Genomic DNA, 13,831 nt, shown 5'->3' with positions numbered 1-13,831 from the left:
AAAACCGTTACAAAATAATTAAAAAAAATAAAGTTACAAGGGAATGTTCCAAATGAACAACACTGCACTTAAAAAAGTGCATTTGAAAATGAGGGCTCCCAAATTAGTCTCATCTAGGAATGCCTATTGATATGCAGAATCTTCTAAAAAGATTTCAACATTTTTATTTAAAGACTCCTTATAAAAGGTAAATAAAAAGCTTAAACGACTCATTGATAAGGAAAGTTAAATCTGCTAACATTTTGGCTTAGTTATTATTCTGCCCCAAGAGGAAAAAAAGGTCTCCTAGACAGTGCTTATAAAATATAGGCCCTCAGGTAAACTAGGCTTGCTTCTTTTTCAGATCTATCCATGCTGAGTTCAGGCAGAGAATATCTTGCCCTATTCCTGATGAGCTCTGTCCTGAACTTGTAATTCTAGCTAACAAACAGTAGCTAAGTTAACAAGAACACTTATGAACCTAAAATACACCTTTCTGGAATTTAACTGGCAATCTTGAAACACCTTGGTACAAGAAATTTGCTTCTATAAAGGAAGTCTCCATTTTTAAGGATGTGTGTTGGTATACCTTAGAAACTCTTACCATTGTTTTAAATTTACTTCACAAGTCATACCTTTGTTTAAGGTGCTTTTCTGGCCATCTTTTCTCGACTTAACTTTTAGTTGGGCACTGTATTTTTCCCTTAGTTTGAGCAAATGATGATACAATATTTAAGCCTAAAATCTTAGCTCTGTGCTTACAAAATATAATTCTTTTAGTTTCACTTAAGAGTTGTCTTTTTAGAAATGCAAATTTGTTGTCTAGTTAACAATTGCTTAGGGCAGTAATTGGGAGATTGATAGTCTGAACGGGGAAAAGAAAAGCTATTTAAAAGCCAGCAAATTGCAATCCTTTATAAAAGCTATAAGAATTGCTTCTCTGTGTTTGTATGTCTGTATGTGTTATGTGTATGTGATATTATTTAGTAAATAAAGCCGCTTAAAAATTTTTTGGTAAACAGGAATGGTTTCAAAATTACCAGTTAAAGATAATTAGAAACTCGCTTGATTTGATTTTGAGTTTATGTTTTCAGATTAGAGCCTCGGGATTTGGAGGTCTGGATAGGTGGACATGAGGTCTAGAGACAAGGCAAGTTCTCAGTACCCAGACTAGCAACTGCAAGCCAGAATCAAGCCCAATAAGGCCATTCTTCCCTGCTGTCCCTGTTTTGCCTCCTGGCTATTTTAGGAAGAGTTAGATTGTGCAGTTGTAGTCTTCACAGCTCTGTCTTCTGTTCTGATCCTTTTAGACCTAGCACATGAATTCAGGACTCAGACAGTTCATGACCTTCATAGTCCTGACCTTCCTGGATGCCGCATGGTTACTTGGGACCCTGGATGACTGCGGAAGACACTTGGGAGGGTTCTTGTGTTTAGTTCCAAATCATTTTCAGTAATTTAAAATCTTAAAGTCATATTATGTTAGATTAAGTAATAGATAATCATAAAATGTCTGAATCATTTGTAAGTTAAAATGCTGAAATATTAATTATTAAACTTGAGTTTAAGTCTATATACCTTCACATGCTATTTTTAAATGCTATAAAAAACTGTCAATAAACAATAATTTGAAAAACTATCCTTCTAAAAAAATTATAAAATGTTTTTTATCTACAAATGGTGATATAAAACAAACAGTTCAAAATTACTTTCTAGAGTTTTCACTACAAATTGGGATTGCTGAGTTAAAACTGCAGTTAATATACATAACTAAAACTACTAAATATTAGAGAAACAATTCTGTATACAGAATATATAAACAAAAGTATAAACAAAAATATGTTTTTGATGAGAAAATATATAAAGGCATAAAAATGTGTGCTTGTTTAAAAATTTTGTCTAGTTTGAAGTTACAGGTTTCAAATTGAAGGAGTAAAAAAATAGATAAATCTATATAAAGTTGGAGAAAATGTAAAACAAAAGTTTTATGGAAATCTTGTGTGGTTAAAAGATGACAGATTTTATAAATTTATTTATAGGGTTTTATTAAAATAAGCTTTAGCATTGATAATACACAAGACGAAACTAAAGTTTGGTTTTCTCTTTTGAACGAAAATTTTACACAGTATTAATTATCAGGCCTCTGAGCCCAAGCTAAGCCATCATATCCCCTGTGACCTGCACCTAAACATCCAGATGGCCTGAAGCAACTAAAGATCCACAAAGGAAGTGAAAATAGCCAGTTCCTGCCTTAACTGATGACATTCCACCATTGTGATTTGTTCCTGCCACACCCTAACTGATCAATTGATTTTGTGACAATACACCCTCCCCGCCCTTTCAATAATGTGCTTTGTGATATTCCCCTGCCCTTGTGAATGTACTTTGTACAATACACCCTCCTCACCCTTGAGAAGGTACTTTGTAATATTCTCCCCACCCTTGAGAATGTACTTTGTGAGATCCACCCCCACCCGCAAAAAATTGCTCCTAACTCCACTGCCTATCCCAAACATATAAGAACTAATGAAAATCCCACCACCCTATGCTGACTCTCTTTTTGGACTCAGCCCGCCTACAACCAGGTGATTAAAAAGCTTTATCACTCACGCAAAGCCTGTTGGGTGGTCTCTTCGAATGGATGTGCATGACATTAATCAGACATATTCAAACATTTTTCCTCACTTTTTGAGTAAACTGTAAAAAGAAAAAAAGAGAGAGAGGAGAGAAGAAGAGAGAGATTCTCTTACACTGTCTTAAGTCTTTTCCTTATTTGGAAAGCAGCCTTCTCTATTAAAGAGTACAGGTTTTTGATTTTTAAATATCTTTTAATTATCACTTTGGCTAAATGAATGACTTATTTTTATGGTGACCTGTGATTCTATTTTGGTCAAGTGTTTTAATACTTTGAAATATTTGATGAGCTTTCCAAAATCAAGTTTCAGATTCAAAGTTAAGTCTTTTTTGATCTCTAACTTTGGGATGCTGCAGAAGGCCCTAAAACATCCAAAGGAGAGACAGGCCGATTTTTTGACATGTTAAATTACATGGAAACCACTGCCAAATAAAAAATGACTTCAACCTTCTTCAAGTTATATTTTAATGAAATTATTAATAGATGTTCCAAAATTGTATAAAATTTCTAAAATTCTAATATGTTTAGCTATATGCTATCAACCGTAATTATGGTTTAGTTTTTGCAGGCCACAGAAACGACCACATTTCCTAGTCAGTTGTGTCTTTAACTATGACCATTTATGCTAGGTGTGGTGGCTCATGCCTGTAAACCCAACACTTTGGGAGGCAGAGGCGGTAGAATACCTTAAGGCCAGGAGCTCAAACCAACCTGGCCAACATAGTGAGACTCCATGTCAGTTATCTTCACAGTTGATTGTCTAATTCTAATGCAGTTTCTAATGCAGTTTCTGGTTTTGCTCACAAAATCCCAGAGTATGTTATCTTTAAGGAGTTTCATGAAAGTATAGAAAGAACCCTGACAAGCACTCTTGAATACAAGTTTCTGATAACTTTAGAAATACATGATTTGGACTGGGTAAGAATTTTCAACACTTTGATGAAAAGATTGATTGGTTTATAAAACTGCTAACACAGGCAGGGCAAAAATTAACTGAATACCAAGAAAATACTTTGTGAGATTTTCATAGTAAACCACGCAGTACTGAAATACTTAGATATACAATTTGAATAAACTCCATAGTGCAAGTCAAATTGCTTGTGATAGCCCATCAGTTATCAGTGCTATGCATATAAATAGGAGAAACAACTGGTATTTTAAAAAATGTAAATCAAGTGTTAAGAATGGATTCATGGAGATTCTGGACAGCCACCTCACCCTGAGTCCTTCAACTGTTTGCTATTAGAAGCTCTGCATTCCATGACCCATCATGGAATAAATAAAATTATCCAAATTAAAAAATATATTATTTTGATGACTGTTCTAAATTGCTCAAATAGTTTTTGGCCAATGTTTTGTTATCAAACCCATTTCTGGGTTTTAAAACTTTATATACATTTCTGTTACCTGATGGGCCTTTTAAACATTTATGAAAGGATTTCATTCAATTGCAATTTTTAATGCATGTTTTCTGGTTGTATAAAAGCTTTCCCATTCAAGAGGGCTGTTTTTATAACAGAAGGTCATTTTGCCAAAGTGTATTTTCACCAGGTAATGAATGCATTTCATGGTCTACTGACTGGGGACAATCAACCCCTTCATAATCTAGAACCCAAGGATTAGACTCCATGGTCTTCTCAGAGTATCAGAGAAAGGCTGCCATTGAGCCATGCACATTGCAGCAAAACTTCGGCACCTTGAACCTTGGGTTCATAATCTCACAATTCACATAGGTGTCTTGCGCTTTTGCAACTGTACACTCATTTACAACCTTAAGGTAAAGCTAACCAGGGAAGTTTCTCCCCAGAAGCAGATGGCATCTTTGATATGGACAGCTCTTCCCCATAATCATGGATCAAGATTTCTCCGTTATCATGAGACTTTTATCTTTCCATTTTTCCCTTGCTTATGTCTTTTTGAACAATAGAACTGAAAAGGGGGTCTGTTGTGTACACTCATGGGATCTATCTTTATTTGTGAAGAATTTTGCAGTCAGCTTTATACCTGGACAACCTTATGCCTTGATAAATGGAAGACGAAGGGACAACGTAGGTGAGAAATTTTAATGGTACATTTGTCGCCTCATAATTAGTCAGAAGCAAACACTGATTCACTCCTCTTAACCTACATTATAGGTTCCACTCCTCTTAACCAACATCACAGGTTAAAGAGAACATTGTTAGGAGGCTTTAAGGGTTGCAGAATAGATTTTAAATTCTCTTGTGAAAGTTATACTACATAATAGAATTGCTTTAAATTACTTACTGGCTAAGCAGAAGTATTTGTGCAGTTGCTTGTACTTCTTGTTTCCCATGGATAAAAAAATCTGGTATTATAGAGATTCAGTTGTAGTGGATCAATAAACAGGCTGCTTTAGTAAAGCAAGCAGACTTGTTAGCTCATTCCTTGATCTGTTTGATTGTAGTTGGCTTGGTTCATGGCAATCCTGGCTAAGGAGCATACTCCAAGTTCTCGGTATTATCCCCAGATAGTCATAATAGTAGTTTCCCTGGTGCACTGTGTTCTCTTAAAAGTTTTAAATGTTTGCATACAGCCATCTTTAGAGTGTTAAATGGTCTCTCTTCAATTGGAATGACAAGAGCTGAAAAAAAATCTGTGACCATGAGGGCACTGCAGCCTATAAATGATGTGCTGAGACCAGAAACCCAAAGTGATGGTAACTGAGAGTGGTGCTAAGGCCTGAAGTTTTGGTCGTTCTCTCACCTAAGTGAGAACTTGACCAAAGAGGGTTATTTTTAAGCAAAATTATGAGAGGCCATTGTTTTGGACTGAGCTCATGCCCTAGGCCCCAATAGACCATTTTAAACCAAATTAGAGTCACTTATGCTAAATCTGACATTATCAAACTAAGACCTTAAAGAAAAAGATAGATCCTAGAACAAACCAAGTTTTGTTTTTCTCCTGTAAACAGGAGATTCCACCATAAAGAGCTACCCTCTAACCTAACCCCTACAAAGAAATTAATCTGAAGTCCTTGTTCTAACCTTAAAAAACCCACTGTTCTGCATTTCCCAATGGGGTTTGAGACCAAATAAGTATATTTATCATGGTGCTAGTGACGTCAATGATAAAGTTTTGATCAATGATCAATTTTGAGAGGATGACCCAAAACAAGGAATTGTTAAATCAAGTGTAGCTGAAAGCTGCTTCCTTACATATTTTAAGTTTGACATAAAGGTTTCTCTGTACCTAGTGAACTACCACCTGAATAGAAGACTGGAACCTGCTCTTGTGCTAATCATTGAGACTGGTCCAATCAAAGGGGCCCAATTATTCAAACCATGTTCAAATAAGGCAGATGCTGAACTAGAACCAATCTGGTTATTTCTTCCTTCACTTCTGTTTTCTGTATATCACTTTTCTCTTTTTGTCCATAAATCTCCTTCCACCACATGGCTGAGCTGGAGTCTCTTTGAGCCTACTCTGGCTCAGGAGGCTGCCCGATTTGTGAATTGTTCTCTGCTCATTTAAACTCTGTAAAATTTAATTTGACTAAGAATTCTCTTTTAACAGAAATGTAGAAAATAAAAATCTCTTTTCTATAAGCTACCCAATTTATAGTATTTTGTTATAGCAGTCTGAGCAGACTAAGACAGTAAAATCTACTTTGACATGGCAAAATTAAGAAGAAAGTATAGTTATGTCTCCTATGTACCCTCTACCCTTACACATACATAGTCTCCCATTATCAACTTTCCTCATGAAAGTGGCACATTTGTTACAATTAGATGAACCTATATTGAGACATCATTATCACTCAGTCATAGATTACATTAGAGTTCAATCTTCCTGTTGTACAATCTCTGGGTTTGAACCAATGTGTAATTACACATTTCTAGAATTATAGTATAATACAGAGTAATTTTACTACTGCAAAATCCTCTGCAATAAATACATTTGTCCTTTCCTCCTCCCTTCCCCTGGGAAGCACTTTTTACTGTCTCTGTAGTTTGATCTTTCCCAGAATGTCATATAGTTGAAATCATACAGTATGCAGCCTTTTCAGATTGACTTATTTCAATTAGTAACATACATTTAAGTTTCTTCCATGTCTTTTTATGACTGGATATCTCATTTTTCTTAGGGCTGAATAATACCCAATCATCTGGTTGTACCACAATTTGTTCATTCACCTACTAAAAGACATCTTTTCTTCCAACTTTTGGCAATTACAAATAAAGCTGTTATAAACATCCATGTGTCGGTTTTTGTGTGGACATATGCTTTCAAATCTTTTGGGTAAATAGAAAGGAGTGTGATGGATGAATAGCATAGTAAGAACATGTTTAATTTTGTAAGAAACTGACAAACTGTCTTCCAAATTTTGTATTTTCACCATCAGTGAATGAGAATTCCTGTTGTCCTACATCCTGCTCAGCATTTAAGGTTGGCAGTGTTTTGAATAAAGTTGCAATGTCGTGCCATTTTAATCAATGTATAGGGGTATCTTGTTGTCTTAATTTGCAATTGCTTAATGACATGATGTAAACAACTTTTAATATGCTTATTTACACTTGTGTATCTTCTTTGGTGAGATGTCTATTAAAGTGTTTTGTCCATTTTTTATTGGATTTTTTATTTTTTATTGATGAATTTAAAAAATTCTTTGTGTATTTTGAATATCTTGAGTTGTAAGAATTCTTTGTGATACTTGTATGTGTTGGATCATAAATCCTAGTCTTTAGCCTGCTTATTGTCTTAACAGTGTCATTTGCAAAGCAGAATTTTTAGTTTTGAATAAGTTATTAAGTATAGTTGATCAATTATTTTTTTCATGGATTATCTCTTCAGTTTTGTATCTTAAGAGTCATTGTGGCGGGGTGCAGTGGCTCATGCCTGTAATTCCAGCACTTTGGGAGGCCGAGTCGGGCAGATCCTGAGGTCAGGAGATCGAGACCATCCTGGCTAACACAGTGAAACCCCATCTCTACTAAAAATACAAACAAATTCTCTGGGTGAGGTGGCACGTGCCTGTAGTCCCAGCTACTAGGGAGACTGAGACAGGAGAATGGCATAAACCCAGGAGGCAGAGCTTGCAGTGAGCTGAGATTGCGCCACTGCACTCCAGTCTGGGTGACAGAGAGAGACTCTGTCTCAGAAAAAAAAAAAAAGTTTACAAATTTATGTTGGGCTGCATTCAAATCCTGGGCCTCATGCAACCTTTGAGACGTCAGTTGGAGAAGCTTGTTCTAAAATTAAAAAAAAAAAAAAAGAAGAGTCATTGATATACTCAAGTTGATATGGTTTGTCTCTGTGTCCTCAGCAAAATCCCATCTCGAATTGTAATCTGCACATGTTGGGGGAGGGGCCTGGTGGGAGATGATTGAATCATGGGGGAGACTTCCCCCTTGCTGTTTTTATGACAGTGAGTGAACTCTCACAAGATCTGCTTGTTTGCAGGTGTGTGACACTTCCCCTTCACAGTCTCTCTCTTTTCGGCTACCATGTGAAGAAGGTCCTTTTTTCCCTTTCTCCTTATGACATGATTGTAAGTTTCCTGAGGCCTCCCAGTCATGCTTCCTGTTAAGCTTGTGAAACTATGAGTCAATTAAACTTCTTTTCTTTATAAATTACCCAGTTTCAGTTAGTTCTTTATAGCATTGTGAAAACAGACAAATACACAAGTTCATCTGGATTTTCTTCTATGTGTTCTTCTAGGAATTTTATAATTTTTGTAGTTTACCTATAGGTCTATGATCTACTTTTTGTGAATTTTTGTGGAGGGTTTAAACTCTATGTCTAGATTCATTCCCTTTGCATGAGAACATCCTTTTTTTCAGGCACCATTTGTTGAAAGGACTTCTTGGTTCCATTGTTTGGCCTTTGGTTCCTTGTCAAAGAGCAGTTGGCTATATTTATGTGGGTCCAGTTGTGGGCTCTCTTGTCTCTTCCATTGATCTATTTGTCTATTCTTTCATTAATATCCATACTGTTTTGATTACTACAGCTTTATAATAAATCTTGAAATAAGGTAGTGTCAATCTTCCAACTTTGTTTTCTCTTTGGCTATTCTGAGTCTTGTGCCTGTTTTCACTTTGCTGATATCCACAAATTACCTTTCTGGGATTATGATTAAGATAGCATTGAATTTATAGATGAAGGTGAAAATAACTTACAACTTGACAAGGAAAACTTGAGTTTTCAGATCCATGAATGTGGAATATCTTTTTATTTAGTTCTCCAATTTTCTTCAGTTTTTTAATTTTCCTTTTATGTATCATGCACATTTTGTTAGAGTTAGTCAAGTACTTCATATTTGGGGGTGACTGTAAATTTTTTAGTGTTCTCAGTGTCAAATTCCACTTAGTAATTGATGGTATGTAAGAAAGTGATTTACTTTTGTATATTAATTTTTATTTGGCAACCTCTCCATGGTTACTTATTAGTTGCAAAAGTCTTTTGTTGATTCTTTCAGATTTTCTAATAAATAATCATGTCATTTGTTAACAAAGACATTTTATTTCTTCCTTTACAATCATTATCACCCTATGTCTTTTTCTTGTCTTATTGCTTTGATGAGAACTTCCGGTACAAAATTGAAAAGGAAAGGTGAGAGTACACATCCTTTCTTTGTTCCTGATGTTAACAAAATAGTTTCTAGTTTCTCATGTTGGCACATTTTTCTTTGTGTTTCTTCTGCCTGGGGTTTGTTGAGCCTCTTGGATGTGAAGGGTTTAGCTTTCATTAACTATGAAAAATTTGGAGCTGCTTTTTCTTCAAATATTTTTTCTTCCATTCTTTTTTCTTCTGTCCTTTGAAGATCCAACTATAGTTACTTAAAGTTTCCCAGAGTGAACGCTTTGTTCAATTTTTACCCCAGTCTTTTTCTCTCTATATTCTGTTTTGCGTACTTTCTACTACTACATTGAGAAATTCACTTACCTTTTCTCCTGCAGTGTTTTTTTTTTTTCTGCTGTTAATTTTATGAAGTTTACTTTTATGACTTTTTTCTTCTGTTAAAATTTAATGTATGTATTTTTATATTTTTCATGTCTCTCCTTAATATGCAAATTCCTTCTTCAACACATGGAACAGAGTCTTGTTAACATTTTTAATGTTCTTAAATACATATATATCATCTGTGCCATTATTGGTTTAGTTTCAATTAACTGACTTTTGTCCTTACATATATATCATCTGTGCCATTATTGGTTTAGTTTCAATTAACTGACTTTTGTCCTTACTTTTAGATGTAATTACCTGCTGATTTTCATGGTTGGTAATTTCCAAGAGCATGTCAGCCAGACATTTTAATTTTACCTTATTGGATTCTACATAGTTTAAACATTATAGAGAGCCCCAGTTTACTAGAGTGCAACTTACAATATTTTGACTTTAATCATGGGTTTCTCAGGATGTAGCTCCATCCTAAGTTGAGGAGCATCTGCACTTACAATGATTTGACTTATGATTTTTAAACTTTATTTATGGTGGGTTTGTTAGGGTATTAGATGCATTTTCCATTTAGGATATTTTCAACTTATGATGCATCTATTGAGATGTAGCCCAAATATAAATCAAGGAGCATCAGTACTTTAAATATTCCTAGGGTTTGTTCTAATATACCATCAGGTTTCTTAGAACTAGTTTTCCCATTTTAATCTTTGCTTTTAAGCTTTGAGGGAAAGACCAGAGAAGCCTTTGGTCTATGGTTAATTTTTCCTAACTACAGATACAATACACTTCTAAGTAATGTACCTGAAACTATGTCCCTTACAAAGTTGTTATACTCTGGCTGGTAGGAACATAGCTTCTTTAAATCACTAATTGACCCCTTTTGGTTAAGTGTTTTCCTGAGAATTGGTTAATTTTCCCACATGCAGATAGAAACATGTATTTAGCTGAAAACCCAAGGGGAAATTCTGTGAATCTCCAGAGTTCTTTCTCTATATGACTCACTTTTCTCTGTTCTGCTGATTCTAATTCCATCTCAAGTAAGAGAAAATTCCAGGCTCAGTGTGGATTCCTTATCCTTGTGCATGGGTTGAAAACTCTTTCTCTAGGCAGTAAGATAGAGCAATGGTAGAGCTCATCTCATCTGTTAACCCTGTCTTAGGGATCACTGTTTTGTGCTGCCTCTTTTGTGCTGCCAGTGTATAAAAGCTACTCTTTAATATGTTTTGTCTGGTGTTTATTTTTTCAGTGTATTCTCTGTTACTCCATCTTGACTTGAAGTAGGAATCACTTCCCACCCACATGGTCTCATATGTATTCTTTAAGATTTTCTTCTATTATGTTCCCCAAATTACTTTTTCATACTGTGACCTTTAATGCACTAGAATTGTAATACTACATATAGTAATACATACAGACTCCATTTTATTCTCCTTGCCTGTGAACCAGTTTTCCCAGTATTATCTACTAAGTGTGTATTTGTTGCAACACACATTTTAGTGTTGTTTCCTTATCTACATTCAACTGCCTTTGAACTTTCTTTTCTCTTCTGTTGATGTGTTTTCTGTTCTTTTGCCAATTCCATTTTGATTTTAATATTCTATCCTTGTGTTAGTATCTCCTTTCTCTCAAATTTTATGCTTTTCATTTCCATTTCTGTTGTAATAGCATTGATTGGAATCTCCTCTATTGTGTTAAATAACAATGATAATAGTGGGTATTCTTGCCTTGGTCATGATCTTAAGAAAAATCTATAAAATGTCTCCATAAGTATAATATTTTATATTTTTTCATAATACACTGAAGGATAGATACATTGAAGCAGATGAGGATTATGCAATTGGTTTACATTTCAAATTCTTCATATTCACTTACAACAATAATACTCATGTCAATGGATTTGAAACGGCATCAATATGGTTCTGAACAGTTCCTATATTAGGGTAATAAAATATAAAGTGTGTATTTATAAACATCGAATACTCAGGTTTAAAAGTGTATACTTCATTTATACAAAAACCACATTTTTTTTCACACAATTGTTTTCTCTAGAAACAAAGAGACATAACACACACTGATTTCAAGTACAATAAATTCCAAAATGCAATTTTATGAGGTCTCTTTGAAATTAAACAATTTATCTTGTCTCTGTGGATCATGTTAAATTAAGACTCAAGTATTTTCATCCAAGAATATTGATAAACATTAAGTATATGAGTTTAAGGAACCTAATATGGTATATGACACATTGAATACAACAAAAAGGTTTGTATAGCTGGGAGCTATGGCTCATGCCTATAATTATAGAAATTTGGGAGGCTGAGGCAAGAAGATTGCTTGATCCCAAGAATTTGAGATACCTGGGCAGCAAAGTGAGACCCCATTTCTACAAAAAATTAGAAAACGTAGCGAGGCATGGTTTGGCACACCTGCAGTCCCAGGTACATGGGGAAGGTGAGGCCGGAGAATTGTTTGAATGCAGGAGGTTGAGGCTATAGTGAGCCATCTTCATGCCACTGCATATGCCTGAGTGACAGAGCAAGACCTTGTCTCAAAACATAAAGAAACGAATAGTATTTCATTCCAGTAGATGTTTACCTTTGATGTGTATGCATTCTATAAATATGAGACAATACTGTGTTCTTATATGTAATTTTGTGATGAATTTAAATAATACATTATTATAACTTTATAGTATTTCAATAAAATATCAATAAAATAAATATTATTAAAATATTCATTATATTCTTCACTACAATGAACACAAATCTTTAAGCAAATACATATAAATTTAGTTAAAATGAAGAAAATTCAATCCAGATGTCTTGTTTCTACAATGCCTGTCAATTGGATATTTATTAATCCAGCTTTTGGACTAGACATTTTTTTCTCATCTAAGTGATTAAGAACACACAGGCACAATCAGAGAAGAATATAAAAATTCATGCAGTAATTTCGATTTCAATACATTTTATATAAAGTATATTAAAATCGCATAGTTGCAGTTTGAATTTTAGACATTTCATAATTAGAAGATTGCTCTAGTAATTTACTTTGTATGGGAAGATTGGATGTTAAAAAGAAAACAAAAAACTTTGGAGATAAAATTCCTAGACACATTTCTCAACCTATATGTAATATTAATTTCCTTGCTCTCCCTCTTTCTCTGGTTCCTTCTCCCTCTACATATGTACATAATTTTTATAACTATAGAATATTTATATATTTGAAGATATTTATATATGAATATTCTATTTAACTAATCTTAATTTTATAATGAATTATTTTATGTAGTGAAATTCCAGAAAAGTACAAAAATGACTTTCATTTGAGATAGAAAACACAAAACTTAAAATTGATTACAATGCAAATGTTTACCTAGTCTAATTCAATTATAAGGTGACAGTGCTCTTAGTGGGCAATATCTGAAAAAGTTTCTTAATGTATAAATGATGTTGCATATATACACATTTTATCAGTTTATGGCTAGATCATCATAGGTAGTCCCTGGCTAGTTACAATGCTATTATTCAATTTTATCCTTTAATAACAAAGAACTAGCCAAATGTTTTCCCTAACGAAGAGTGATATTTAGCCAGCTCCAGAACTGAGCCACTGTTTCTGATCAGTTTACATTAGACTCAGATGGTGGTGATTTAGGAAGCTGTTTTGTTTTAGGGACGGCCTATTTAAAACAGCATATCAGATGTTTATTGAATATATATCTACGAATGGCATTACTCAATCATAAGCATACATATATTCTGTCTTAATAGATAGAATTGACAATTAAAATTGTCAAGCAAGGTTCCCAAGGAGAAAATAATATAGTAACTTATTTTGAAAAATTGTCAGTTTCCAGTAAAGCTGAACGTTCTCAAGTTCTATGACCTGACTAATCCACACCTGGGATTTATTCAAATGTGCACCGGAACACATGTAAAAGAATGTTCATAGAAACATTACTCAGATTGGCTAAAATTGTAAGGAACCCAAATGTTAATCAATATAGAATAGGTAAACAAACAGTGGTATATTTATAAAATGATATAGTATACGGTAATCAAAAATGCCACCTGAGAAAACGTGAGTGGATCTCATAGATATGGTGTCGAGTGAAAGAACCTAGACACAAGAGGGTATGCTGAATGATTCAATTTATACGATGCTCAATAGGAGGCACACGTATCTAATAACAAGCCAAATGGTGGTTATTTTGGGAGATGGTGGTTAGATTGTGGGCTCTGAATGATGGTTAGATTAGCAGAACGATGAAGAAATGTGTACGTTATACATGTTATA

General features: G+C 34.2%; 1 protein-coding gene across 3 annotated transcripts in view; it reads left to right on the top strand.

Annotated features, from left to right (window-relative positions):
- Positions 1-13,831, top strand: part of NMBR (neuromedin B receptor) — a 67,396-nt gene that overhangs the window by 38,198 nt on the left and 15,367 nt on the right. The window lies entirely within an intron of this gene.

Source organism: Chlorocebus sabaeus, chromosome 13, assembly GCF_047675955.1.
Source record: "Chlorocebus sabaeus isolate Y175 chromosome 13, mChlSab1.0.hap1, whole genome shotgun sequence".
Classification (NCBI taxonomy): Eukaryota; Metazoa; Chordata; class Mammalia; order Primates; family Cercopithecidae; genus Chlorocebus; species Chlorocebus sabaeus.
This window is presented reverse-complemented; position numbering and strand designations above follow the sequence as displayed.